This window comes from Neofelis nebulosa, chromosome X (genome assembly GCF_028018385.1).
Source record: "Neofelis nebulosa isolate mNeoNeb1 chromosome X, mNeoNeb1.pri, whole genome shotgun sequence".
Lineage (NCBI taxonomy): Eukaryota > Metazoa > Chordata > Mammalia > Carnivora > Felidae > Neofelis > Neofelis nebulosa.
This window is the reverse complement of record NC_080800.1, coordinates 25,869,398-25,896,888: the sequence shown is the minus strand read 5'-3', so window position 1 is coordinate 25,896,888 and position 27,491 is coordinate 25,869,398. Positions and strand designations below refer to the sequence as shown.

Genomic DNA, 27,491 nt, shown 5'->3' with positions numbered 1-27,491 from the left:
CAATGGGGGAAAGAACATCTCTTCAATCAATGGTGTTGGGAAAACTGGACAGCTACATGTAAAAAAAAAAACAAAAAACCCACCACTTTCTTACACCATACACAAACATAAACTCAAAATGGATTAAGGACCTAAATGTGAGACCTCAAACCATAAAAATTCCAGAAGAAAATACAGGAAGCAACCTCTTGGACACTGGCCTCAGCAACATTTTTCTGGATACGTCTCCTCAGGCAGGGGAAACAAAAGCAAAATAAACTATTGGAACTACACCAAAAATAAAAAGCTTTTGTACAGTGAAGGAAACCATCAACAAAATGAAAAGGCAACCTACTGAAGGGGAGACGATATTTGCAAATGAAAAATCTGACAAGGTGCTAATATCCAAAACATATAAAGAACTTAAAAAATTCAGCACCAAAAAAATAATAATCCAACTTAAAAATGGGCAGAGGACCATAGTAGACATTTTTTCCAAAGACATACAAATGGCCAACAGACACAAGCAAAGATGCTCATCATCACTAATCATCAGGGAAATGCAAATAAAAAACACAATGAGACATCACTTATGACTTTTATCAGAGACAACAAATAACAAGTGCTGGTGAGGATGTGGGGAAAAAGGAAGTCTCAGCCCTGTTGGTGGGAATGTAAATTGGTGCAACCACTATGGAAAATACAATGGTGGTTCCTCAAAAAATTAAAACCAGAAATACCATACGATCCAGTAATTCTACTAGTGTTTATTCCAAGCAAATGAAAACACTAATTTGAAAAGATATATGAACTTTTATGTCGACTGCAGCATTATTTACAACAGCCAAGACACGGGAGCAACCTAAGTGTCTGCTGATAGATGAACGGATCAAGATGTATATTCATTGTTTGTATAGATAATGGACTATTAGCCATAACAAAGAACAAGATCTTGCCAATTGCAACAACATGAATGGACCTAGCGGGTATTATATTAAGTGAAATAAGTCAGAGAAAGACAAATACCACTTGATTTCACTTATATGTGGAATGTGAAAAAGAAAGCAAATGAACGAACAGACATAGACTCATACACACAGAGAGCAAACTGGTAGCAGTCAGAGGTGATGTGGGTGGTGCGGAGAGGCAAAACAGGCGAAGGGGATTAAGAGGTGCAATCTTCCAGTTATAAAATAACTAAGCCACAGAGATAAAAAAAAAATACAGCATAAGGAATACAGTCAATAATACCGTAACGGCGACTAAGGAGTGCATTTGTCGTGATGAGCACAGGGTGATTTATGGAATAGCTGAATCACTACACTGTACCCTTGAAACTAATATAACACTATATTAACTATAGTGAAATTTAAAATTAAATTTTAAAACTAATTTTGTAATAACACTATACGGTGACAGATGGTGACTACATTTATTGTGGTGAACGGTAAGTAATGTACAGAACTGTCAAATCACTACGTTGTACACCTGAAACTAATATAACATTGTAGGTCACCTACACTTCAGTAACAACAAAAAAATAACTGGTAGAGAATCCTCTGTGTGCAAAAAAAACCCCACTATCAAATGGTTAATTCCTATCATTCTCTGAGAATGATTATTCATTAAACAGTTATTGGCCTTCTCATCATAGTAATAACTAACATTTATTAACTACTTAACATATGGCAGACACCGTGCTTTATCAACACAGGCTAATCTCACTTAATCCCAACAGTAATCCCATGAAGTGGTGAATGCTCCATTTCATAGATGAGAAAAGTGTGGCTCAGAAGGGAGAAGTGAGTCAGTGAGCAACGGGCAGAGTTTAGATTTGAATTCAAGAACCAAGATACAGAGCCCATGCTCTCACGCTATGTACAGAAAGACACATACCTGAAACTGCAGCCCATGTCCTGGACAAGCTTACCGTGTAATGGGAAATAGAGTCAAATTATTGTAATTCAGTAACATCATGCTATTATACTGGAATACATAGTAGTACATAAAAATCAGACACTGAGGTCTAAAAGGTTGGAGCTGAACTATGAAAGACAAGGTTGGATTCACTGAGGAGAAAAAAGAAGGAAGGAAATTCCAGGCACGTAAAACTGCATGAACAAAGGCTTGCAGATAAGCAGCAGCTTGTCACATTATTTCAGAATGGTCAGAGAGAAAGATGTGAAGGTGCAGGGAGACAATGGGAGAGGCAAGGCCAGGGAAGAAAGAAGACGCCCCAATTCTTGTGTGCTAATCTAAGAAGTTGAAACTCTGTCATTCCATGGAGATTCGAGCATTTTTCAAACAAGACTGATATGGTCAGATAGGCATTTTGTGAACCTCAAAGTCTCTGGCAGCAGCCTGGAGGATGGTTTGGAGTTGGAAGAGACCGGATACAGAAAACAAAGCCAAGTGGGAGCAAGGAGTATGGAAATGGGGGTGTAGACTGTTCTAAAGTGAGAGGCACTGTCAGCCTGGAGACATTAAACTGTAGCAGTCTTGTCCCTTTTTTGCAGCTTGACCTAGGCCCACCTTGGCCTAGGCCCACCTTGGCCTATAGCTGCTGGCTGAGCCTTCCTTGTCTTGGGCCCCAAAACCGGAAGGTGGTAGGCATATTTTGGTATTTCTCAAAAAAGATTGCTAGTATCAAAACTGGTATGACACATAATGACCTTGAATGTGTTGAAATGCTTGGTGCACTGGGAGGTTAGCAATGAGCATTTTCCTTTCAAGCTTCCCCAAAGAACAATAAAGATCTTAACTATGAAGAATCAGCCCTTAAAAAGGGAAGGCCAAGTAGCGTAGTGGAAAGGTTTTGGTGGAAAGTAGGTAAGGCTCTGATTCCAGAGTCCACCATTCACTAGAAACTAACAATGGTCAAGATATTTAACCTTGCTGAATCTCAACTTTGTAATCCATAGAGAGCTTAATAAATCATATCCTGTGGCATTACTGAAATGATTAAATCAGCTACCGCATACAAAATACTGAGCTTGTTACCTCACGCATAACAAGCCACTAATAAGTACTAGGCCTCTTCCATATTTCCTTCCTTTTCCTCCCATTTCCACGGCCCCACCCATATGGAGCAAATGATGGTTACATGTCAATATCATACAAACATAGGCTAGAAGGGACCTAACCTTATTAAATGCCAAATGCATCATGATGGCACTATTTCACATTTATTATTACAATTTTTAGAATGACTTGTGGCTGTTCTGATTTTCATGAGAAGTAAGAATGCAAACGCCTTATCACCTGAATAAAATGCCCCATGCTTAGTCTCATTAACAATGAAATTGAAGCATGAGAAGAATCAGGACTTGTGGTCTAAACTAAACATGATTTTGGACTAGAAGGTGAAAATTTCAGGATAATATACTGACATAGAGAATCTATATTTCAATGATAGGAATCATAATCTCCTTTCCCCTTAAATATTCCTAGAACATTAAAATTATGAACTAGTTTTATAAAGTCATTTTAAAAATATTCAGCTCACCCTGCCCTTGATGTAACAAATCCAAAACCCTCTGGCCATGCTGTTGGTCTCCAAGCTCCTCAGGACTAAAACTGACAGCTGAACGCTGCTGAAGAGAACAGTGGGGAGATTAATGTTACTTTGCATGTTTCCTAATCACAGCATTTCTACTAGACTCATAATAACTGACCCTTGTGTGTGTATCCTCCACTTGGGAATCACTAAAGAATTAGTAGCTCATAAAGTGGCACCTGCTCAATTGTCCCTTAACAACAAGTGTGATAAAAATTGCCCAAATTCATAAATGTGATTGGAAATGCTGCCATAATGATGATAACGGATCTCCTTAGGTCTATGTATGGTATTTTATCTGTTTCCCTATGAGGGTTTTTTTTTTTAATCTTCCCTTCATTTCCTTAACTGAAAATATTTCAAAGGTCTGATGTAAAAGCATAAAATGAAGCCATGTGGTACTAAGTCGATGTTCCCTCTTGACCCACTTTACAGTGACCAGTCATCTTAATTAGTGTAAATCTCTTTTGTCCACGAGTAATTTTAATGAGTGTTTTTGGCTGTGCTATTCTATGTGGCTTTAACCTTGCATATTTTTATTCTAAACTTCGCTTTCATCCCTAACTGAACTCTGGTTGATTTTCAAATGAGAACAGGAGAACCTTGGAGTCATTCTGCTAAGTTACGCAATGAGTTTGGGTTCCTGAGGGAAAGCAGTGAGGCAGAGGGAGTTACGTTCAATATACAATTAGTCACATACCAACTCCCAAATAACAATAGCACCATGAGCTTATTTCTAGATGGGTACTTATGCTTTAGTTCATAATTTTTCTTCTAATTACAGCAAGAAAGAGACAGGTCAAAAGGCACGTGCACCCAAAGACATGGACAAGAATGTACACGGCAGCACTATTTGTAATAGCGACCAAGTGGAAAGTGCCCAAATGTCCATCAATGGTAAAATGGGTAAACATATCACGGTATATTCACGCAATAGAATATTAGAGAGCAATGAGAATGAACAAATGATAACGACTCACAAGCTCAAGGATAAACATGGCTAACAAAATTATGAGTAAATGAAGCTTGACACAAAAGAATACATAACTGAACTTTTTTCATTTCTACAAAGTTCAAACTGAGAGAAACTAATCTGTGGTACAGAAGTCATGACAGTGTTTATACTAGGAAAGAAGACTGCGGCTCCGTGGGCACGAGTGAATCTTCTAAGTAATATTCTGTATCTCGCTATGAATGCCGGTTGCATAGATACATTCACTTTATGGACATTCACTGCGATATGCACTTACGATCTGTGTACTTCTTTAAACGTAATTTTCCTTAAAAAAAATTAAAACTGACAGTGCAGGAGCTGCTCATCCAATGGTTCAGTTGTTTCTTGTTCATGTTGCATATGAGACAGCTTAAGACATGTCTGGCTAAGAAAAATGACTGATGAATGTGGAGGCAGTTTGGGTTTACATTTAGGTACCAGAAAACTCATCGGCAAGAGTATAAAAGTGAGTTGAGTCATAAAACTGAAAATACCCCCGGCTCAATGAGCCAACAATTATACATGGATTGCCAAGTTTATACTGCCCAAATTTGGTACCTCCCATTGCTCTATGGCAGCAAACAAGCATGTTAGAAAGGAAAAAACTGTTGTCGGTTGGGCAGGGACCTTTACAAACACTACTCCAAAGAGGGGTCTGCCATCTGGAGAGAAGGTTTACAGCCTCGTCGCTGTGTGAATGTCTATTAAAAGGACACATAAACATGAGACAACGGGAAGAATCAACAGGAGAATCCTGAACTCGCCTAGCCAGGGTACGAAAGCTCCCCAACAAGTCCAGGTGCCGAGGCCCTCCTCAGCCCATTAGGGAGAAGTCCTAACAAAGATGAGTCCCGAGCATAATGTATACAGCAAGGGGTGGACTAATGTTTACTGCTCAAAGGATGTTTAGTTTCATAGTAACTAGGATAATAATCAGCCTGCTCTTAGGTTACCTGTTAGAGAACTTTTCTCTACGTGGATTTAAAATAAAACACTTTAAATGGTGCTTCTTAATTTAAAAATTAAATTTGAACCCGTTGAGACACTTCAAAGTTACAACTATACCTGTAGCTCTAATGATGAAAAAAAAAATCAAGATCTTGATTTTACCAGTGTCCTCTAATTATTTACACACATTTCCCCTACAGAATAAATGAGGCTCTGCATAAAATACCATGCTTTGCGAGTGAGACACTTAAGCAGCATCTACACAGGGGTTACCTGCAGCGAGCTTGCCTGCCTATTATTCTTTCTGGTGCAGGAAGGACTATGGTAATACATTATACTGCCTGAGCTTATCACAGCCCCCTCGTGCTGCTGCCACGGACTCCTAAGTGGTCATCCCCTGATGGATATTTGTCAAGAAATTTCTTCTGTTGTTTCTATCATTTTCAGCACTTCACAGAGAACGTGTATGCTCTCATTCCAGGTGTGCTATCATACTTTCCATTTCTCTTAATCATGTGGTCAACAATGAAGGATATTGCGCAAAACATCGTGGCAAGTTATACGCTGTCTTCTGTACGTACATCGTTTATGTGTTTAAACAGAAACGGAAACTGAAAAGCCCCAATGCCGTCTTTCTAAATGAAACTACTAACACCATTGGTAATGGCTCCAAAATAAGATGCAAGCAATCTCTACCGCACCTACTCAGCAAAGCGTCTGGAAGGTAGTTGAAGACACTTAGCTTGATAAAAAGCTCCAAGCTCTTCATTTTCTTACAGCTTTCAAATATTTAGGGTTTCTCAATTGTCATCACAGTTTTCTTCCCCCAAACACAACTTCTTAAAAGCTACTTATATGCACAGTGCTTGACATATGGGAGAATCTCATTAACTATTTGGTGAATGAAGTGTTAAATGAATAAACGAAGGATACAAAGATGGACGGACGGATGGCTGAATTACTAAACAGTGATAATTAAGTTCTTCCTGCAGAATTAAATTCATTTTATACTAGCTTCATAGGCACGCTTTCTGTGATTTATAGTCACAGAAAAAGTCTGGAAGTTTATGCCCTCTGACCAACATCACCCCATTTCCCCTCCCTCCAGGCCACTAGAAACCACCAGTCTATTCTCTGCTTTTGTAAATTTGACTACTTTAGCTTCCACATATAATTGAGATCATGCAGTATTTGTGTCAGAGTGACTTTACTTAGTATAGTGTCTGCCACATTCGTCCACGTTGCTGCAAATGGCAGTATTTCCTTCTTCTTAAAGGCTGAATAATATTCAATTGTGTACTTCAAATTTGCTTTATTTTTATCAATGCTACACTGTATGTTAACTAACTAGAATTTTTAAATTCTGGTAAAATTAAAATACAGTGTCACATTATGTGTGTACTTTCTCTTTATCCATTCAGCCACTGATACATATTTAGATTGTTTTGATGTCGTGACTATCACGAATAATGCTGCGATCAACATGAAAGCGCATGTCTGAGATACCAATTTCAATTCCTTTGGAAATATACATAGAAATGGGATTGCTGGATCACCCATTAGTCTTTTTTAAATTTTTTGAAAAACCTCGTTTTCTACAGCGGCTACACCATTTTACATTCCCATCAGTAGCGTACACGGATTCCAATTTCTCCGTATCTTGGCCAACGCTTATCTCTTGTTTTTCTTAATAACACCATCCTAACGGGTATGAGATGATATCTCAATGCAATCTTATTTGCACATCGCCTTATGATTACTGACGTTGAACATTCGTTCACACATCTGTTGACCCTTTGTACTCTTTTTGGAAGAATAATTATTTCTAAGGTCTAAAACTTCTTGAAACTCCGTGACTTCAGTTATGTTATCTATTAACACCTCCACTTTTAAGAAAACGAATGCCCAGTATTCATTAGAACAACCTTGAATAAGTAGGCCAACCATATCATCACTCATCTTAAAAACATTAGTTTTTAGAAATAACACATGCTTGCTGTTAGGTGCCTTTCTGGCTGCTAATATTGTTTACTTAATAAAACCCGTCATGAATGATGGGTACAGCATCCAAGTGCAGGTTAGCAAGGCTAGGATATGAGGATCACGGAAACCAGTACCAATATGTTAGACTTCCATTTATTTCATCAAAATAAGCATTTCTACCTCACATCAGTGTTTAACACAGCAGGACTGTCTTTCATTTCATGAATGTGGAGGGGCTGTATCATTGATTTTGAGGAAGTGCTGTCATGAAGTTAGTTAAGAAGGATTCTGTGATTGGTGTTTCATCTCCAGATAAACAAGTCCATCTTCTGAAATGTCATACCTGATTGCTTTAGATTTTGTTTCTTTTGTTTCTCTTGCTGTTTCACAAACATTTTTGCAGCTCTAAGAAAAATCAATTACAACAGGCCTCTAAGGTTTTCTGTTTTTGCTTTCACTAGGGAAAAGCTGATTATTTACGATTTCAGAAAGTAGGTTCAACATTGATCTTCAAACCTTAATATAGTTATTTGTATTGATAAAAAAGTAAATGCAAAGCAATTCCAGGCACCATAAAATGCTTTGCCACAGGAATTCTTTTAGGAAGACATGGAGGCCCAAGCATGCAATGCATATGCATGATAATAATTACTAGGGATGCTTAGTCCCCGTGTATAATGCTTTCACTGAAAACCCAATCCTTCAATGACCATCCTTTAACTTCAATGTGGTAAGGAGGTCGGGCAATAAATAATACATACTAACGTAAGAAAGACATCGGCTACCATTCGTGAGCAAACCAGAGGAAAAGACTGACTACAGTTAGACAAAAACCTGGCAAATAAAAGTAGTCACGTTTGATTCTGTTCTTTAAAAATTATCCAGTCTTTAGTTTAAGACAATTGGCAGGAAATGCAAATTCAGAGAATCTAGGGATTACATCAGTTCTCAACACAGTTTAGTTCAAGAGGCAGAAAAAAACTCCTCAGCACAATGTTTATAGCCACTGGGCCCTGATCAGTAAATTGATGATGCAGGAAATCATTTCATATTATTTTCTTTGAGAGGGCCTGCCAAATCACAATTTTAAGCAATGCTCTTCCTGGCAGTTGAAAAAACAGAAGGGCTTTTTGCTCTGATCGTAGTTTGTTTTTTACTATGAGCTCCATCCTGCTACTGGTCACCCATGAGTAGTGCTTGATGGGCACTATTACACAGTTGATACGTGTGCATGCATTTTCAGCAAGGACCAACTCATGGACAGCAACCTGAGAAAGAAGTTCTATCAGGCTACTATTTGTTGTTTGTCAACACCTGCAGGGTAGGAGAAGAAGAGCGAGCAGACATGTCCTGAGAGATCTTAGGGCACTGCCTCATTGCATCATGTATTAAAATGGGTATGATAGAGAGTATGCAAAGCCCTTACCTGCAAGATACTCGGGGGTGCAAGTATTAAACGTATTAGGAGAGAATGTTTACTGATAGTTGATTGAATGCAGTGTCCACTGAGCGCTTTCATAAATGACATGTGACTCAGTCCTAATGTTATCTGTTTTAGGAAAATAAAAATAAAGGTGCACAAATAGGTTTTAATTACACATATCTATGATTTTTCACAAAGTGAACACAAGTGTGAAAGTAGCCGCAGATCAAGAGAAAGGATGTGTCCAGCACTTCAGAGGCCACCCTCCTTCCTTTCCATCACAAAGCCCTCCCCTTCATGATGACCAATACCCTTACTTCTAACGGTGTACATTAGTTCTGCCAGTTTTAGTATTTTACAATAGAATCACAGAACAGAAACTCTTCTGTTTTTCTTCTTTACTCGACACCATGCCTGCAAGATTCGCCCATGTTATTGAGAATGGCTTTCAACAGTTTGCTCTCAATGCTATCTAGTTTTCCATTGTATGAATATGCCACGATGTAGAGACAAGATTTCAATATAAATCTAACAAAAGAAATCCACTTTCTAACGAAAGAAGAAATGTAATGGGCATTAAGCATTTGCTGGTTGGAGTAGAATGCTCCCTACATGGCATTTTCTAAAGCCTAGTCCGGTTTTTGCCTTCTATTTTAAAGGTAGCAAGCAATGAATCAATATGACAATTAATCAATAAAAGAGACACAGAAGAATGGGTGGGTAGTGTTTACTTTTTAGGACAAATACTTTATATAACGTTATTTACACTAAAAATGAGGAACTGTTATTCAAAGATACAGCTCTTGTAACAGACTTCACACTCTGTGTCAATGGCAATATGTTTATGTACATATACGTATATTTTTCAGGTAATATATTCCAATTACCACAATCCACTTCAAGTCACATCTACCTACAGCAACTAAATTGTTTCCTCATTACTTGCACATGTAAAGCTCTTTACTGGCTGACTGATTAAACTGACAATAGAGCAATGAAAAGTGGGCAATGAGTGCATTTAACAGCTGGATTTTCATTAAAATATTTATGGTGTACCTACTGTATGCCAGGTACTTGAGTAGATACAAACATGCCATGGCCCAGACATTTTGTTCCATCAATCAACAACTTGAGCTCAGTGGATAATTTGCGGAGGACCATATACTAACACAATGGAAGACATGATAGGAAAAAAAAATTGTGTTCCTACCCTAAGCAAACGGAAAAAGAAAATGGAAATTATATGTATGTATACTTAACAAAAAGGATAATATAAACTCACTGTACTAAGAATACAGTGTTGTGAAACAGGGAGCCAAAGAGACTCCAATGAGACTGAGTTATTAATCAAAAGGACGTCAACAAGAAAAGCGTATTTTGGGACGAATATAAGAGCAACCATTTCGAGTAGTCTGACACACGTCCAACTTAAAGCTGGAAGGAGATCATAGGCAGGAACTAGTGCCCTGTAAAACCTTTCCTTCCTCGATTTCCCTGGACTGCAATAATTTTCCTTGCTCTTATTTCCTACAGTGCTTGAATTCTGTACCACATAATTTACGGCAGTTCTGCATTGCTTGCTAATTGTGGTGAAAATCTTGATTCCTTAAATAGATCATTATCTCCTTGAAGGCAGAAAACTTTCCACAGCATTCTTTGATATTTTTCAGTATCTCACAGTGTGCTGTGCCTCATCTATTTGAGTAACCAAAACTGTGATTTGGTCTTTGAGATGCAGCTTCTCTGGTTTTGCAGAGCAAAGGAAACCATGAACAAATGAAAAGGCAAACTATTGAATGGGAGGAGATATTTATAAATGATATATCTAGTAATAGGTTGAAATCCAAAATATATAAAGAACTTATACAAGTCAATGCCAAAAAACAAATAATCTGATTAAAAATGGGCAGAAGACACGAACAGACTGTTTCTCTAAAGGACATACAGGTGGCCAAGAGACACATGAAAAGATGTTCAACATCACTCATCATCAGGGAAATGCAAATCAAAACCACAATGACATATCATCTCACATCTGTCAGAATGGCTAAAATCAAAAACACAAGAAATAAGTGTTGGCAAGGATATAGAGAAAAAAGGAACCCTCATGCATTGGGGATGGGAATGCAAACTGAAGCAGCCACTGTGGAAAACAGTATGGAGTTTCTACAAAAAAAAGTAAAAAATAGAATTACCACAGGATCCAGTAATTCCACTACTGGGTATTTACCCAAAGAAAATAGAAACAATAATTCACAGAGATATATGCCCCCATGTTTACTGCAGCATTATTTACAATAGCCAAGATATGGAAGCAACCCAAGTGTCCATCCATAGGTCAATAAAGATGTGGTATACAGATGTGAGATTCACATATATATACAGACACACAGGTATGTGTGTGTGTGTGTGTGTGTGTGTGTGTATGATGAAATATTACACATCCACAAAAGAGAATGGAATGTTGCCATTTACAGCAAGATGGATGTATCTAGGGGGATTTAATGCTAAGTGAAATAATTCTGAGAAAGACAAATGCCATAGGATTTCATTCATAGGTGAAATTTAAGAAACAAAACAAAGAAAAAAGAGAAACAAAAAACAGACTCTTAAATACAGAGAACTGGTGGTTGCCAGAGAAGTGGGGGTTGGATGTCATAGGTGAAGGGATTAAGAGTACACCTACTGCAATGAGCACTGAGTAACGTATGGAATTGTTGTACCACTATATTCTACACCTAAAACTACTGTAGGCTAGTTACACTGGAATTTTAAAAATAGGATAAATAAAAAATAATGAAGTAATTGTAAAAGAAAATGCTTCTTGGGGCATCTGGGTGGCTCAGACCAAGCATCCCATTCTTGATTTTGGCTTAGGTTATGATCTCACGATTCCATGAGTTCGAGCCCCCACATCACAGTTGGCACTGACCCTGCAGAGCCTGCTTGGGATTCTCTCTCTCTCTGCCACTCCCCTACTCTCTCACTCTCTCGCTTTCTCTCTCTCAAGGATAAATTAAAAAAAAAAAACTTTTTAAAAAGATGCTTCTTTCCCTTAGAAATGGGCCTGCTTTAATTCTACTCTCCTAAAACCACCACATTAAAGAAGCTGTGATGTAAATGTGGGGATATACAAAAGGTCTTAATCTCAACCCTGCTAAAGTGATGTTAATGACCAAATTTAAAGCATCTTTGGGGGGTCATTTAACAAGGAAGCGTAATGAATCTCACCTCAGATGCAATACTGTATCCTATGTGATAAATCACGAATTATCAGGAAAATGCAAATCAAAACCACAATGAGATACCACCCCAGACCAGTGAGAATGGCTAGTGTCAAAAAATAAGAAAAACAAGTGTTGGTGGGGTTGCGGAGAAAAGGCAAGCCTCGGGCACTGTTGAAAACTAAAAATAGGAGTACAATAGGATCTGGTAATTCCACTTCTGGGTATTTGTCCGGTGGGGGGGGGAGGGACAAAAATCTAACCTAACCTAACCTAAGTGTCTACTGGTAGATGACTGGATAAAGATGCATATTCATTGTATATATATATAATGGAATATTACTCAGCCATAAAGAAGAATGAAATCTTGCCATTTGTGACAACATAGCTGGACCTAGAGTGTATTATGCTAAGGGAATTAAGTCAGACAAAGAAACATAGCTATCACATGATTTCACTTATATGTGGAATCTAAAAGACAAACACAAAAAGAAACAGACTCTAAAGTATAGGGAACAAAACTAACAGTGGCCAGAAAACAGGGGGATGTTTTAGGAAAAATTGGAAGGGGATGAAGAGGTACAAATTTCCATTTATAAAATGAGTAAATCATGGGGGTGAAAGGTACAGCATACGGAATATAGTCAATATAATATTGTAATGACTTTACACAGTGACAGATAGTAACTACACTTATGGTTGAGCATCTTGTAACATGTAATTGCTGAATCGGTAGGTTATTTACTTGAAACTAATATGCCAACTATACTTCAGTTTAAAACCTTAAAAAGATAAAGCAATGGGTTAAGTTTTTTGTTAGAAGAGCATTGAAAATTTGCTCATGAATTGAGTTTTAATCCTATCCCTCCATGTGCATTTAGAGCTTAAGCAAATTACTTAACTTTCCTATGGTTCAGATTTTTACCTGGAAGAATATATCTGCTGCCATTATTGCACAGGATAATCATGAAAAACCACCAGAAATAATGTATTTGAAACATTTTTGTAAGTCTTAAACCAATACAAAAACGTGAGGCTTTTTTTTTTAAGTTTATTTTTGTTCTTATTTCTGCCTTTAGATTTTTCCAGCCAGACATACATCTGTTAAAATTATTCTATTTTTGGAGGATATATTTATTTATGGGTTATAGGGAATCAACTTTTCATAGTGAGAAAGATGTTAATTATCACAGGTATAGAAATCATTCAAGTAGTCTAGCCTTTTATTAGTAACTTATCATTCTATATCTAAAATGCAGTTTTAAAATGTTATACTGAGAAAAAGTTGCCTCTTTCTTCACTGCTTTTAATGCACTTGTATACATAATTTCACATTTTTAACTTGTTTGTCAAGAAAAATGTATCTTCACCATTTTAATGAAGTAGAAAAAGTAAAGTGAGTTTGATTTTTCAGTTGGTACCATTTGCCTCCAAAAGTGAATCTGCAAACATCAGTAATTCTGACTCTATGTAATGTATTACCCTTAATTGACAATGACATTCTATAAAAGAATTTTATAGTTTCATGACTTCCTTTGATTCCCTGAAAATGAAAATAAGAATTTTCAATTGCTTCTCACAACAGGGCAGAGTTTGGAGTTCTAATCCAGACAAGTTAACTGCCTACTAAAGTTAAAAATCAACAGTCTTTGAGGGAACATAACAGAATCCAGAGTCTGTACATACTATTATTCATAATGCCCAGGGTACGAGACATGAAGAAACCGAAAAATATGACCCATACTGGAGAGAAAAGGCAGTCGATACAGACTGACCACAAGACTAGATACTGTAGTTACCAGGGATTTTAATTGGCTCTCCTATTTAAAATCTGATTCAGTAATTTAAATTCTGAGTTTTCAAGAATTTGTGTGGTTGTCTCATTTTCTTTCAGTTTCTTTCAGTCCATTATGCAGCTTCTTGGGAAATCAATTTTAGGTTTTCCTAAAGACAAGTAAGTTTTAACCATACAGTATTTCACTCTGAACATGGTTTACATTCTTCTGATTGCTCTTAAGATGTTTTCTGGTTTTGGCAACTTGGAATTGGAGGGATTATGATGATTCTTTGAGCAACTGTGTCTAAACTTGAAAACAAGCTATCATCCCCCTATATCAAAGTATAGGGAGCTTACGTGTGTGTGTGTGTGTGTGTGTGTGTGTGTGTATGTGCACAGGCGTGTGCACAAAAGTCCCCAAGTGAAGAGGTGAGCCTGTTCCTATTTTTTCTGAAATGCTACCAAATACAGCTCGTAACTTCAGAGGACTAGCTTCCTCTGCAGGTGACCTGTAGGCTTCACAGGTCTGTGTAAACAGTTTAATTGTTAAAGTGAATTCATGACATTCTTCAACCTTGGCAGAAAATCTCTTGGTTGGCTCCTCCCTCTTCCTTAAAATGTATCTTCTCTTTATCATAAAAACATTATGGCAGCATATACAAGAATCTCCCAGGAAAACGTAAAGATACAATGGAGTCTGACTCAAATATTTGGGAGACACCATCAAAATACCATACAGTTGCTCCAGGATCAGCTAGAAAGACATTTTCATGGAAACCAGCAGGCCACCATGGCTCCAAAGGGCACTGCAGCTCTGCTTCAGACTGCCAGTCTCCTGTACGCCACATCCGACCACACAGAATCTTGTCGAACGTTCTGGTTCTAAGCCAAATAAGTGCCTGGCAAAGAAGACAGAATATCGGTGGGGCCAGGAGGAAGGGGAGACCGGCTACATTCTGTGAAATGGTACTCATACAGTCTAATTTTTCTCTGTTCACTACCATCAATAGCATTTGGAGATGTGGAAAGGGCTGATTAAAGTCAAAGGACTTCAGCCAAAGAACTCTGGCCAGAAAACAGGCTCCACCTGGCCTTACAACAAACGCAGGTCAGATCAGTCCCATACTAATATGCCTTTGTTCAAGAGTATGGCAGGGCCTAACGGTGAAGCCTACTGCAGTAGAGTATTAATGTGCCCACATGACAGGGCGAGGCTCATTCTGTTGATTTTAAGTCTCCTTCTGCAACACGGAAGCCTGACCCTGCTTACCAAGGTCACAGGGATCCTCTCCCTCCCTGAAGATTCCATCCCTCATTTGTCTCTGGTGAGTGCAGGGAAGGCAGAGTAATGGGAGAAAATAGTAACTCACCAACAGTAGGAACTAAGAGACCTGGTTTTCAATTGTAAGAATTCAGAAGATGTCATTTGGAACTGGCAATACCTTAAAATTTCAAGGATTTTCTGTGGAGCCAGTCTGTCCCTGTTCAGTCCAAGTGTCCTGGAAGGGAATGACTCTCCTCTCGTGCTGACTCAGTAATCCAGGCTCTTTCCCTCACGTGGCCCTGCTATCTGCAGCACGTGCTTCCCAAGGTTGCCCTGAGGACAATCTCCAATCCACTGAGTCATCTTCAGGAGCGTGGTCATCTTCTAAAAAAGGGAGACGGCCCTTCTTCCAGCTAAATTTGTCACCTATATTTCTTTAAACTACACCTCCTTCTCTGAGTAGCTCTCTGGCAGACTTAGACTCAGAGCCTCCTTGTCCAACACTGAGAATTACCATGAGTGACTCACCCCTCAATACTTTGATCACGAGGAAACAAAACATTTGTCAGCCAGATCCCATCTGGGGTCTTAGAGGGTGCCAAGGTTTGGGCCTCATGTCCCCCCGTGCATGTGGAGAATGCAGGCTTCTGACCAGGGGGAGGAGGTGAGCAAACGCCTGACGAAGTGGCATTTTTTTCACCTTTTCTTATTTATTTTTTATTCAAAAAGGGAAGTGTAATTTTAGGGTTTGTAACCTATTCCAGAAAATAAAGAATTCAGTCGTGGGAATTTTTAAAAACGGAGACAGAGATAATGGAGAGGGTTTTAGACAGAAGTCTTTAGGTTTTAAGTCACAGATACACAACTGGAAGCAGCTTAAGTCAAAGTAAGGATTGAGGTACAAACAGTGCGGGGGGTGCACAGAATGGGAGAACTGCAGGGGTCCTGGCACCCCTTGGAACCTCGAGACAGAAGCAGGGATTCACTCCTCCCAAGAGTCCTTTCTGTTTGTCTCCTGTTCCTGATTCCAGGACGTGGGGAGGCGTCTGGGTATCTGTGGGCTGGCTCTACATTTTCAGGTTTCTCTCTGTGGCAGGAACATGGCTGCCAGCAACTCCAGCAGACAAGGGATTTAAATCAGCTATTACAGCTATGATGAAAGTCATAAAAAAGTTTTTATGGAGGTTCTCCTAAGGAGGCCACCACATCTATGGGAAGATGTCAGGTATCTCCGCAAGTGCCTCCGTCTGCCTGAGTTACGTCTTGTTGGAGAATCTGAGACACTCATAGGACTACATCACTAGTAGAAGCCATAGAATTTATCAAAGGATTCTGCTGAAACCACCAACACGTACAGTTCTATTCCTGAAAGGAGTATATGCCAAGGGAAATCTACAGCCGCTGCCCGAGGGACTCCTAAAGGCCATCTCTGGTGTCAGCAGCTGTGAAGTGACCTCGCCTCACATTTCTGGAACGCTTATCCCCGTATCTGTGGCAAGCTGGTGTGGGGATTCTGTGGTCACAGACAGAGTGGCACATACAGAAAGTCCGAAGAAGAACACATGTGGTTCACTGATAACACGCTGGAATAAGGAGTCTGCCTGCGGAGAGATTACTGATAGGTCAATGGAAGCAGTTACAGCCAGTCCATGGGTTTGCTCTCGGAGATAAGAACAATCACTTAGACTTAAATCAGCTCAGTGACCTGGCATGTCCTCCATACCACTGACTCAGGCATCTATCAGACACCTGATCACATGTGTGTTCAATGCAAACCTGTTCAATTTTCAGTAAGGTTCAAAGAGTATGTTTGATAACCCAGCGTTCAAGATAGTGCCTGGCAAAATGGTAGTCACCAAGTATCTGTGGGATGAGTAAACAAATCCTCAAGGGAATGTTGTGTCAGAGTAAAGACATAATAATGGTGACAAAAATGGTATCGACATTTATCAAGTGCTTACTTTGTGCCAAGCACTGAGCTAGGCAACTGATGAATTATCTCATTTGATTCTCCCAACACACCTATGAGCTAGGTTCTATTACTGTCCCCATTTAATATATGAGGAAAGCAAGGCAGAGAGAATTTATAGATATGTTTAATATGTAATTTATTCATACATTTGACTACTTGGTCCACTAGAGTTGAATAAAAATCAAAGACATACATTCCAATCACTGCACCAAAGGTCATGTATGGGCCACACCCAAGAAGGGACTTCCCAGATAGCCATTCCACTAGGTAACAGTGGCATCCCTTAAAACTGTGCACAGTGACTAGAAAGACTCATGAAGAAAATGCATGAGGGGCGCCTGGGTGGCTTAGTTGGTTAAGCATCCGACTTTGCCTCAGGTCATGATGTCACGGTTCATGGGTTCAAGCCCCGCATTGGGCTCTGTGCGGACAGCTCAAAGCCTGGAACCTGCTTTGGATTCTGTGCCTCCCTCTATCTCTGCCCCTCCCCCACTAGTGCTTGCGCGCTCTCTCTCTCTCTCTCTCTCTCTAAAAAATAAACATTAAAAATTAAAAAAAAAGAAAAAGAAAATGTATGAACACACAGACATATTCTCTCCCTCCCTCCCTCTCTCTCCAAATGCTAAACCAGAGAACAAGTTAATATTACATCACTGGGCTGAAAGCTGCTGGAGGATTGGGGTGCTAGTGAGATGCAAGGAATTTTTTTTAATGCCAGTAGAAACTCCCATAAAGAATGCTTTTGAAGCAGAAATGAAATGACATGTTCCCACAAAGCCACTGACAAGAACATAAACCAAACGGCTGAGTCACACACTGCAAATTCCAGCTGCAGTTCTGAATCAAAAGGCAGATTTCTAGTACAAAAACCAAAGAAATGTTGGGAAAATATAGGTCTTTTCTGTCACATCCAATGGCAACTTCAATCAGCAGAAATGTCACAATTAGCCATGGAATCGAGTACAGAAGGTTAAATTGTTGCCAAGTGAGCACCCAAGGTCCTTACGGGCACATTTTATAAAGAGAATGCAAACATTGAAAAGAAGCTCAGCGACAGAAAGACAGAGTGGAGACCTGAAGTTACTTATTGACTTGAATAGTCTATACCACAGAGATGACAGGAGATTTACACACCTGCAGGGGAATCAACACATAAGGCTTGCTGTAGTAATAAATATGACTTCAGGACATGGTTTTGCTTCTCATACAGGAAGGACTTTGAAGGCCACCGGAGTACAAACAGGAGGTATCTTTATTCAAGTTTTGTCCAGTGTGGGTAAAGATCATTCTGTATGCACTCTCACACTAATGCCAGAGGATTCTGGTCTCCCTGATTTAGCAAAACTTCATAGTTTCATAGATTACTCTAAATCAAAGGCCAACAAATTTTTTCCTGTAAAGGGACAGAGAGTAAATATTTAAGGCTTTGTGGGACATGTACTATATATACTGCATATTCTGTTTCTTTTTTTAAAACAATCCTTTAAAAATGTAAAAAAAAAAAAAAACCAAACAAACAAACCAAAAACAAAACACCTTCTTAGCTCAAGGACCATACAAAAACAGGCTGTTGGCTGGATTGGTCCTTGGGCCATACTTTGCCAGTCCCCTACTAAATAAATCACTGAGAAAGTGGATGTGTGGGTGAGAAACGTACGATGAGGTATGTACATAATTTAATACACACACACACTTTCACATACATGTTAGGTACATGAAACTGTTCTTTTTCCCATTAGAAGATAAATTCTTCCTGTGCAAAGACTTCACTACGAGTTCTTTGAATTCTTCTCAACAGCAAGATATGAATTCCACATGCAGCAGATCTCAATAAATATGGACTGACATACTATTATAAAGAAAACAGCCTATGTTAAAAGACCACGGCCAGGGAAAGTCTTTGTTTTCCTTTTTCAATAGAAAAAATGACAGTTTTTCTTTCTATTTAACATCTAGGGATATGTGGCTTTTAATAGGCAAGTCTAAGTGTACCCGATAAAGCTTTTATCATCATCGACATCAATGACATTAACACTACTATTTTAATGTCATAAATTATGGCTTTCAAAACACTTTCAATACATTATACCGTATCAGTGTCGACATCAGAAATACTGTGCACTTTCAGAGATGAAATTTTCACATTAAGAGAAAAAAAGCAAACAAGTTTCAGAAACTCCAGATTTCCTGATGCTAAAAATTAGTTAGAATGACAGCTCAGAATCCACCATTTATACATGAAATGTACTATTTGTCACAATAAAGAATTAGCAAAGAAATAAAACAAATGTTTTTTCTACATGCGTATCAAGGTATTAATTTGGTCAAGAAGAAGGACTAAAGATTTCAGAGGAAGAAATATATACGTGACCTAGAGTCTAACTTTCCCTTCTATGAATCATTATTTTTGGTCATATCTTGACTACAGAATCCAGTTGGGCTTTTCTGCCTCTGGGCTTAATTTACTTATTTATTATCAGTGCACTGAAGGGCCATGCATTCTCGTCATGCATTTTTTAAAACTATTGCTGAGGCATTTTCACGTTCGGTGCTATAATAAACATTTTATTATTGAACTCCAGTATGTTCTCCTTTCCTCTAAAGATACCTGAAGTTATGTATCACTAAGAATAAAAATACAGTCTTCTTGGTTCAGAAAGTTTTTATTTACTGGAGTTCAAAATGCCAGCATTATGAGATAAGCTGTCATACACGATGCTGACAACAAAAGTCAATATGCACTGTCTAGTTTGGGCTCCACCATTTTTTTGTGCTATTTTTCACAGTTGGAGCATGCAGTTATCATACACTCTCCTTCAAATCACCATCTCATTCCACTTACGGCTTCAGAGGCAATTTTCAAGGTTGAGAAATGAAAAGGATGGGACACGGTGAAACAGCAACTTTGTCCCATCGTCACTGTCTCTTTATGCTGTTCTTGGCCATGCTCTGCTGCCAACTTCACCAGTGAGATTTTTTACCCAGTTCTACACTCCAGAAACCCATCTGGAGAAATCCTTCCTCCCCTCACCAAAGGTAAATGGGAACTATGTTTAGAGCATATACTTACAACCCCTTCGACAAACTAGAAGTTCTCATTTCCTTCCAAAATTACATCTCGACACCCATTCCATGATTTCAAGGTCTTTCGTAACTTGATCCTTCTCACTAGCTAAGTTAATGCATCTCTGTGAAGCAACTTGGTAAATCTTGGGAGAGCTTCTAGGTAAAATTCATTTCCAGAGAGTAGTCTCACTATTAACTTGCTGCTAATGGATATACACTAGTTGCGAATCTATGATGACAGGAATAAAAACAAAGCAGAGTCTTTTCCCAGGGAGTCACTCGTTTAGTATATACCAGGTATATCTAGGTATACCCAGGATAAACATCTAGGAGGTCATACCGTCTCCTGTCTCTCCTTTTTCGTTCTAAAGGTGGCCCCAGTCAGGGCTTTGGATCCCTCCCAGGAGTGGTGACTTTAGATTCTTCACAGTGAAACATCCGTAAGTTCTATAATATTTTTCTCACCATGAGAGACAACGACCACATCTTCATTTTCGTTTCTCTTTGTTTTCTCTAACCAGCAAAGGGTGAAGAAGGCCTTGCCACATTTATACTAAAATAATCCTTCCACCCTGTTGGCAGGGTCACGTCACTAACACCAAAAGACTCGAGGTTTATTCTTCGTTCGCCAACTTGGCTCCTGTGTTTTCCTGAGAACCCTTCTATTCCTGCACTTTTATTCCAATCTTTTAGGGCCTCGCTCCATTTCAGCCCCCATGGAACCTTCTGGTCCAATTATCCGTCACTCCCTAAAACCCCCCTCCAAACTTAGTGGCATCAGACAACACTTACTGTGCTTGAGATCTCATGGGTCACGAATTTGGGCAGGGACAAGTAGTTTTCATTCCACAGCGACTGGGAGCTTTGCTGGGTGGTTTGAATGGCTAGAGAGGCCAGCAATGGCTCAGTGTAGGCCCTGTGTCTGAGGTCTCTGTTGTGGCTGCTGGCCGTGTTCCCTTGTTCTGCTCCACGTCACACCTGCTGGAGCTGGAATATCTAAGATGGCTTCTTCATTCGCATGTCTGCTGTCTGCTACCGGGATGGCTGGAACGCTGAGGCTCATCAAACACCTGTCCACGTAGCCTTTGCGTGTGGTTGTTTGGACTCCTTCGCAACACAAAAGTCTTCGGGTAGTCGGATGGCGGTGAGGTTCCCCCAGAGCGTTAAGAGAGTAGAAAGGCAAGCAAAGTCGTGGCAGAAGGTATTTCCAGTACGTATAACCGACAAAGGCTCTTATCTTGAATATACAGTATTTTAAAAACCACTAGAGATCATTAAGAAAAAGAGAGACAACCCAATAGAAACATGAGTGAGGTAAGTGAATGGGTACTTCACAAACCAGGATTACATAACAGCCAATGAAACTATCAAAGAAATTAAGACTCATGAATCATCAGCAGAATGCAACGGAAACACGATAGGTTATCGTTAGTCACCCAGCAGAATGGCTACAATGAAAAAGAATGGTAACGCCAGGAGAAGGTGAGGATGCGCAGAAGCTGGAATTCTCAAATACTGCTGTGGATAAACTGACCAGTTTTCCACCGGGCAGAGAAAACGGCCCAGGATCATATACTAAAGATGAGGATGCACATTCCCTGTGACCCAGCAGCTTAACTCCTTGAAAATAAAAAACCGCAGCTACACATGCCAACGTGGATGACTCTCACAGACATAATGCTGAGCATGAAACAATAAATGCCACAGAATTCCACTTAAATAACACTGAAGAAAACCTTCAGTGCTACAGTGTTTAAGAATGCATTAACAGATTGAAAAACTATGATGAAATACAAGGAAGCAATTGCCATACAGGGCAGGTTAATAGTTATCTTGGAGAGAAAGAAAGACAGTCACAGCGAGAGAAAATGAGGGTGTCCTCATTTGCAGCCACGTGCCACCTCTTGGACTAAGGAGGTGGTTACGTGGACGTTTGTTTTGGGATCGATCATTGAGCAGTGTGTCCTCGTTTTGTGCACTTTTTGGTGAGTACGCTGTAGTCTGTAAATAAAAATATCAAAAATAGAATTAAAAAAACTGTTTTTGTTTTTCTCATGTTGTTTTTGTCTTGACGCTGTGCCATTTCCTTTTTTATTTTCATTGTCTTATGTGTATGGTTCTTCTGGCCAGCTAATTGCAAGGGTCCTTGCGGGCGAGGAGGGAAGGGACAGCATTCACGTACAGCTGTTTTCACCGTGCCATCATTCTCATCAGCTGCCATAAAGCCAGGTTGCATCCTGAAAATAGGTCTCGCTTCCACGATTCTCCCCGTGGCCTCAACTGCCTGGTTTCTCTGAACTGAATGAATCTGGCAAGCAGCAGGGCCTGGGGAGGGGCGTGGGAGAGAATCCTGCCACCACCTGGACCTCCCTTACTGTGCGTTCCACCTTTTATGTAAAAGTAGCTTTTGCCTGTCAGCAAGCTTCTTGCCCTCGGTAAGTGTATTTCTTGTCTGTGATTTCTGAGAACTGCAGTATACGCAGCTACACTCCTATCAGAACATCTATCTTATCCACAAGAAAGACCCAGTGGTAGATTTTGTCTTGGTTGTTCCCAGCTGAAGCATGTGAAATCCTCACCGAGAGTCCTTCCCCGGCCACTGAGAATGTATTTTCAGTTTTTATGTGGTTAATTCTGTCACAGAGACAGTTGTTACCTTGCTTTGATAAATTTTCGTCTAAGAACACGATTTATCTGACATCGACTAATTGTGAGCATAAAACAGCCAACCAAATATCCTATTTTCCCTTGCTTTGTATTGACTTGCAGGTTTCTTGTCGAAAAGCTCAATGGAGACATAGAAGAATTACATTTAGATTTGATTTTTTCTTTCTTTACAAAGAAAAACACATTCTTTAGATCGTGGTGATAGAAAAACACCAGGTGCTAAAAAGGAGTGAAGATGAAGATCTTGCTCTGCTTGGAGATTTTCTGGGTGCACATTATTGCCTATTTAGTCTATTCTGGTTCTAGGTGGACCCTAAAACAACAAGAACCTTCCATGTATATGCTGGACTGGTGGTCCATACCACCCCTTTGATTAAAACACTCTAGCGCATAAGAAGAAGAAGCTATTAGAGATGACTCTTTCTACAAGAGAATATTTTTCAGAACCAGTGTCTTGTGGGAGAACACCTACGCGCTGGTAGGAGTGCAGGCTTCCGTAACGGTGAAGCTGTGGCACTTCCAAAAATGGTTTTAACAAAGTTTCTTTTCAACTTGCCTGTTTGTAGTGATTTTAACCAGTTCCACCAAACCAGGTAATTAAGATGTGATACCCCTCTCTACAGTGACCTCAACTTGTCCTATATATTAGACCACAGAATTAAGAGTATGGGCTCTGGCATCAGAGCAACTGGGCTTAAATCTCAGGTCAGTCATTAACGAGTTGCTTGATGTATGACGAGTTACTTTATCTGTGAACCTCAGGTTCCTCATCCAAAAACCCAAAGAAAACAAACCTATTTTATGGATCACCGACAGTACAGTAACAATGCATGTATGTACATCCTTTACCATGGTGTCTCACACACAGTACGTACTCAATAAGTATTAACTCGTGTTATTTTGACTACTATGGCTTTATTACAAGTAACTGATTTATTGTAATGATCGGGTCCATATAACATAGTAAGGGCTATGAAATAACAGCCACGTAACCCAACATGAGTTGCTGGGTGAGAAGAGGGTCAAGGACCCTTGTGAACTAACTGGGCAGCCTGATGCAGTGTCATGGATGTTGGCAAAAGACAGGAGACTCCTGAATCAGAAACAAAGGACTCTGTTACAGCACAGCAGGTGTCACGAGCGTCATATGTGTGTGAGGTCCCCCTGCTCCCTCCCAGGTCTCCTGAGGGCAATGTGGAGCACTGCAGGTGGATTCTGTGTTTGGAGAGGGCAACCCCAGAGGAGGAACCCCAGGCTTAGGAACTTCCAACCTTTTACAGAAGGTTGATAGCAAGACTGCTCAAACTTTGCCCTGAGGAAGATGGCATCTTTACTATTCTTAAAGGCAGAGGAATCTTCTTCCCTCTTCCCTAGAGGGAGACACCATCTCTATTGTCTAAGACCGTTGGCTACACAAACTACCTTAAAAAGAGAGCCCAGAACAAAACGCACCAATGCACCTAGTGCCTATTCACAAGATGTACAGAAAAGTGAGAGAAACATGAAGAATTGTCCCCTAAAAAGAGAAAAACAGAGTGGGTTTGGGGAAGAAAAAGGTTTTTAAAAACAGGACAGACCATGAATAAATAGCGTAGGATGAAGTGTTTTTCTTTTAGATCCTTCTTCACTTTTTACGGATACATATTGTACGTGCACAGGAAAATGCATGAATCATAATTAGACAATTCACTCAACTTTCAAAACAGCACAACCACGTCAACAGCACCCAGACTGACAAAAGGCTAATTTCTGGCTCCCAGAAGACTCCCTTGTGCTCTCTTCTAGTCACTAAACCACTTCCCAAGGGTAACCACTAACCACCGATGAGTTTGGCCTGTTTTTCAACTTAATTTAAAGGGCACCAAAAAACATATAGTCTTTTGTGACTGGTTTTCTTCCTGACTCATTTCTTCTACACACTACTTCAGTGGTAAGATTTATCCACACTATTGCCTTGATTTACTGGAAGTGCTATGTGATGTTCCATTATATGACGGCACTACACTTACACATTCTCCTGCGGATGAGCACTTGGACAGGCCCTGGCTTTGGATTGTAACAAATATTGCTATTCCGAACATTCTAGTACATGTCTTTTGGTGAACACATATTTGCACTTCTGCTGGGTATATACCTCCAAGGACAATTCTGGGCCTGAAAAGCAGTTTTGAAAGGGTTAAAATACGCTAATGCAAGGTCCTGCGTGAAAATACTAAGTCCTCTTGGTTATTATTTGCCTCCAAAGAGTGCATCTGCATCAGCGTGAAACAACATGCCACTCCACGACCATGATTAAAATAAAAGAGTTTGTAGAAGCCAGTCTAAATGAGACATTCTCATCAGCCTACATACGAAGTCTTAATTAAAATACATTCACATTAAGACTCCAGCACTTTAGGGCTGCTATTCACTTTTGCTACAAAACAAGCAAGGAGGCAGAGATAGGCTTGAGGCGTCTGGAGCGAACATACCCAAAAGTAGAACAGACAAAACAGCAATGAAAGCTAATATGGAACGAAAATACCTGTGACAGAAAGTCCCAGTCATGCTAGAAGAGAAGCCTAAGAAGAAATTGGTATGAATATATTCCATATACTTGGAATACTCAATTGGCTATGTGAGCAAATAAAATTGTGTGAAAAGAGTGAATTTACTGGTTAGGTTCACCCAGCCAAGGGAAAATAGCAGGTGGAGGCATTAATCCACTGAAGCAATTCCCCCCCAACACAAGATTCTATCTGCCAGAATATTAAAAAATAACAACAACAACAGGAAGTTTAAGAATTGTAGCCAAATCCAGCACTGTACAGAGACACAAAAGGCAAACGAGAAAGTCATAAGGGATAGAAACCAGGCCAGGTCTCTAAGGTAACTTTTCAAAAAACAAAAACAAAAACAAAAACAAAAACAAAAACAAAAACATGAACTACACACATTATAGGAAAAATGCAAGATACTAACATTTGAGGACAAAAGTAATGCCACTTGCAAAACACACTGAAAAGTTCTACAAAGACATTCTATAGTTATACCAGCTATGAGGAGACTCACGTCTCCTTCCCCCCCCCTCAAAAAAAAGGAGAGAAAACTGGTAAGAGTTCATGAAATATCTAGAACAAATGGATCATACTGATGAAATTGACCAGGGAATGCAAGGAATCCAACTATTCAGGTATTTTCTTTTTTAAGTTTTAATGTCTCCTCACTGCCTCATCACATTTCTGTTTCTCTTTTGCAAAGACATGGGAGGAAATTTTAAAAATATATATAGAAAAGAAATAATTTAAGCACAACGAAGTTCAGTCACCATGGGCAGCAGTGAGAAGGTTCTTCCCAGATGGGGGAGGCTTGTTCAAGCATATACATGAGCTGCTGTGGAGGACAGAGAGACCACACATGACCGTTCCCTCTGCAGCATGGGAACAATTACAGTAGTCCACCGTCATCCATGGGGGACTGTCAGGGGGTGCCTGAAACCATGGATAGTACCAAGCCCTGTATATACTTTGTTTTTTCCTTCCCATATATACCTAGGATACAGTTTAATTTATAAATTAGGCATAGGAGATTAGCAACTGATAATAGAATAGAATTATAACATAACGTAATAAAATACCTGAATGTAATTAAGTGTCCTATACTCACCTTTCTTATTGTCCCGATGTGAGACGATACGACACCTATGTGGTGAGATGAAGTGAGCCGAATGACACAGGCATTGTGACATTAGGCTACTACCGACCTTCGCACAACTCATCAGAAGGAGGATCACTTGCTTCAGGACCATGCTTGACCCCGGGCACCTACAAGAGCAAGAAGAGAACCGTAGATAAGGGGGAGACTACTGTACTGCATCAGGGAGTGGGGCATTCTTCAGGGTAGTCTCACCGAGAACTCTTAAAGAATCACGGGCTTTAATTTTTTAATTTGTATGTAATTTATAGCTACCAAAAGTACTTTAAGTTTGCTCGAAAGTAATGGTTTTCAAAGTGTGGTTCCCAGACCCGCAGTACTGGCATCACCATTGGAATTTGTTAGAAATGCAAATAAATTATTGGTTGGGGCCCAGCAGAGTTTTAGTAAGACCTCCAAGTGATTCTGATTCCGGCTAAAATTTGAGAATCACTGCTCTAAAGCATTTAAAAATTCAGAAGAATGAGTAAAAGCACAAGCGTCCATTCACCAATAACCCCATCTCTGAATGTAAACTTGTTGTGGAGGAGAACCTAAAGCTTTTTCTAGGATTTACATCCACATCTTTTTCAGTCATGTCAACCTAAAACTGTCAGGAGGCAATAATTAAGCAAAGCATTTATGTGGGGTCAAAATTGCCATTTGGGGTACACAGATTTGGGCAGCAACTCACTAGGTGTCCCAGTAGGTAGCAAAAGCCCAGGATTTTCCAAGACAAAAAGGGAATGTTTGTTTATATTGGTTACAAAGAATTTTGCTTGCTGGCAGCAGAAAACTAATCTTGGCTAAACATAACCGGTTGCTAAGGCTATCACTAAGCAAATGTCTTTTACTGTAGCAAGTTGCAGGTGTCTGTGCAGAGTCCTTGGAGTATTTGTGGTTTGGCTCATTGAAAAGTTCATGGATCCACCTGGTGAGGACACGCATAAGGCCCAGCTCCATTTT

At 39.6% G+C, this 27,491-nt stretch overlaps 1 protein-coding gene across 1 annotated transcript in view; it reads right to left on the bottom strand.

The window, feature by feature from the left end:
• Positions 1–26,652, bottom strand: part of LOC131502527 (melanoma-associated antigen B2-like) — a 122,079-nt gene extending 95,427 nt beyond the window's left edge. Inside the window, exon 1 of the mRNA XM_058713311.1 lies at positions 26,499–26,652. The gene's annotated coding sequence lies outside the window, so the exon portion shown is untranslated. The remainder of the gene's footprint in view (positions 1–26,498) is intronic.
• Between the last annotated feature and the right edge of the window lie 839 nt (positions 26,653–27,491).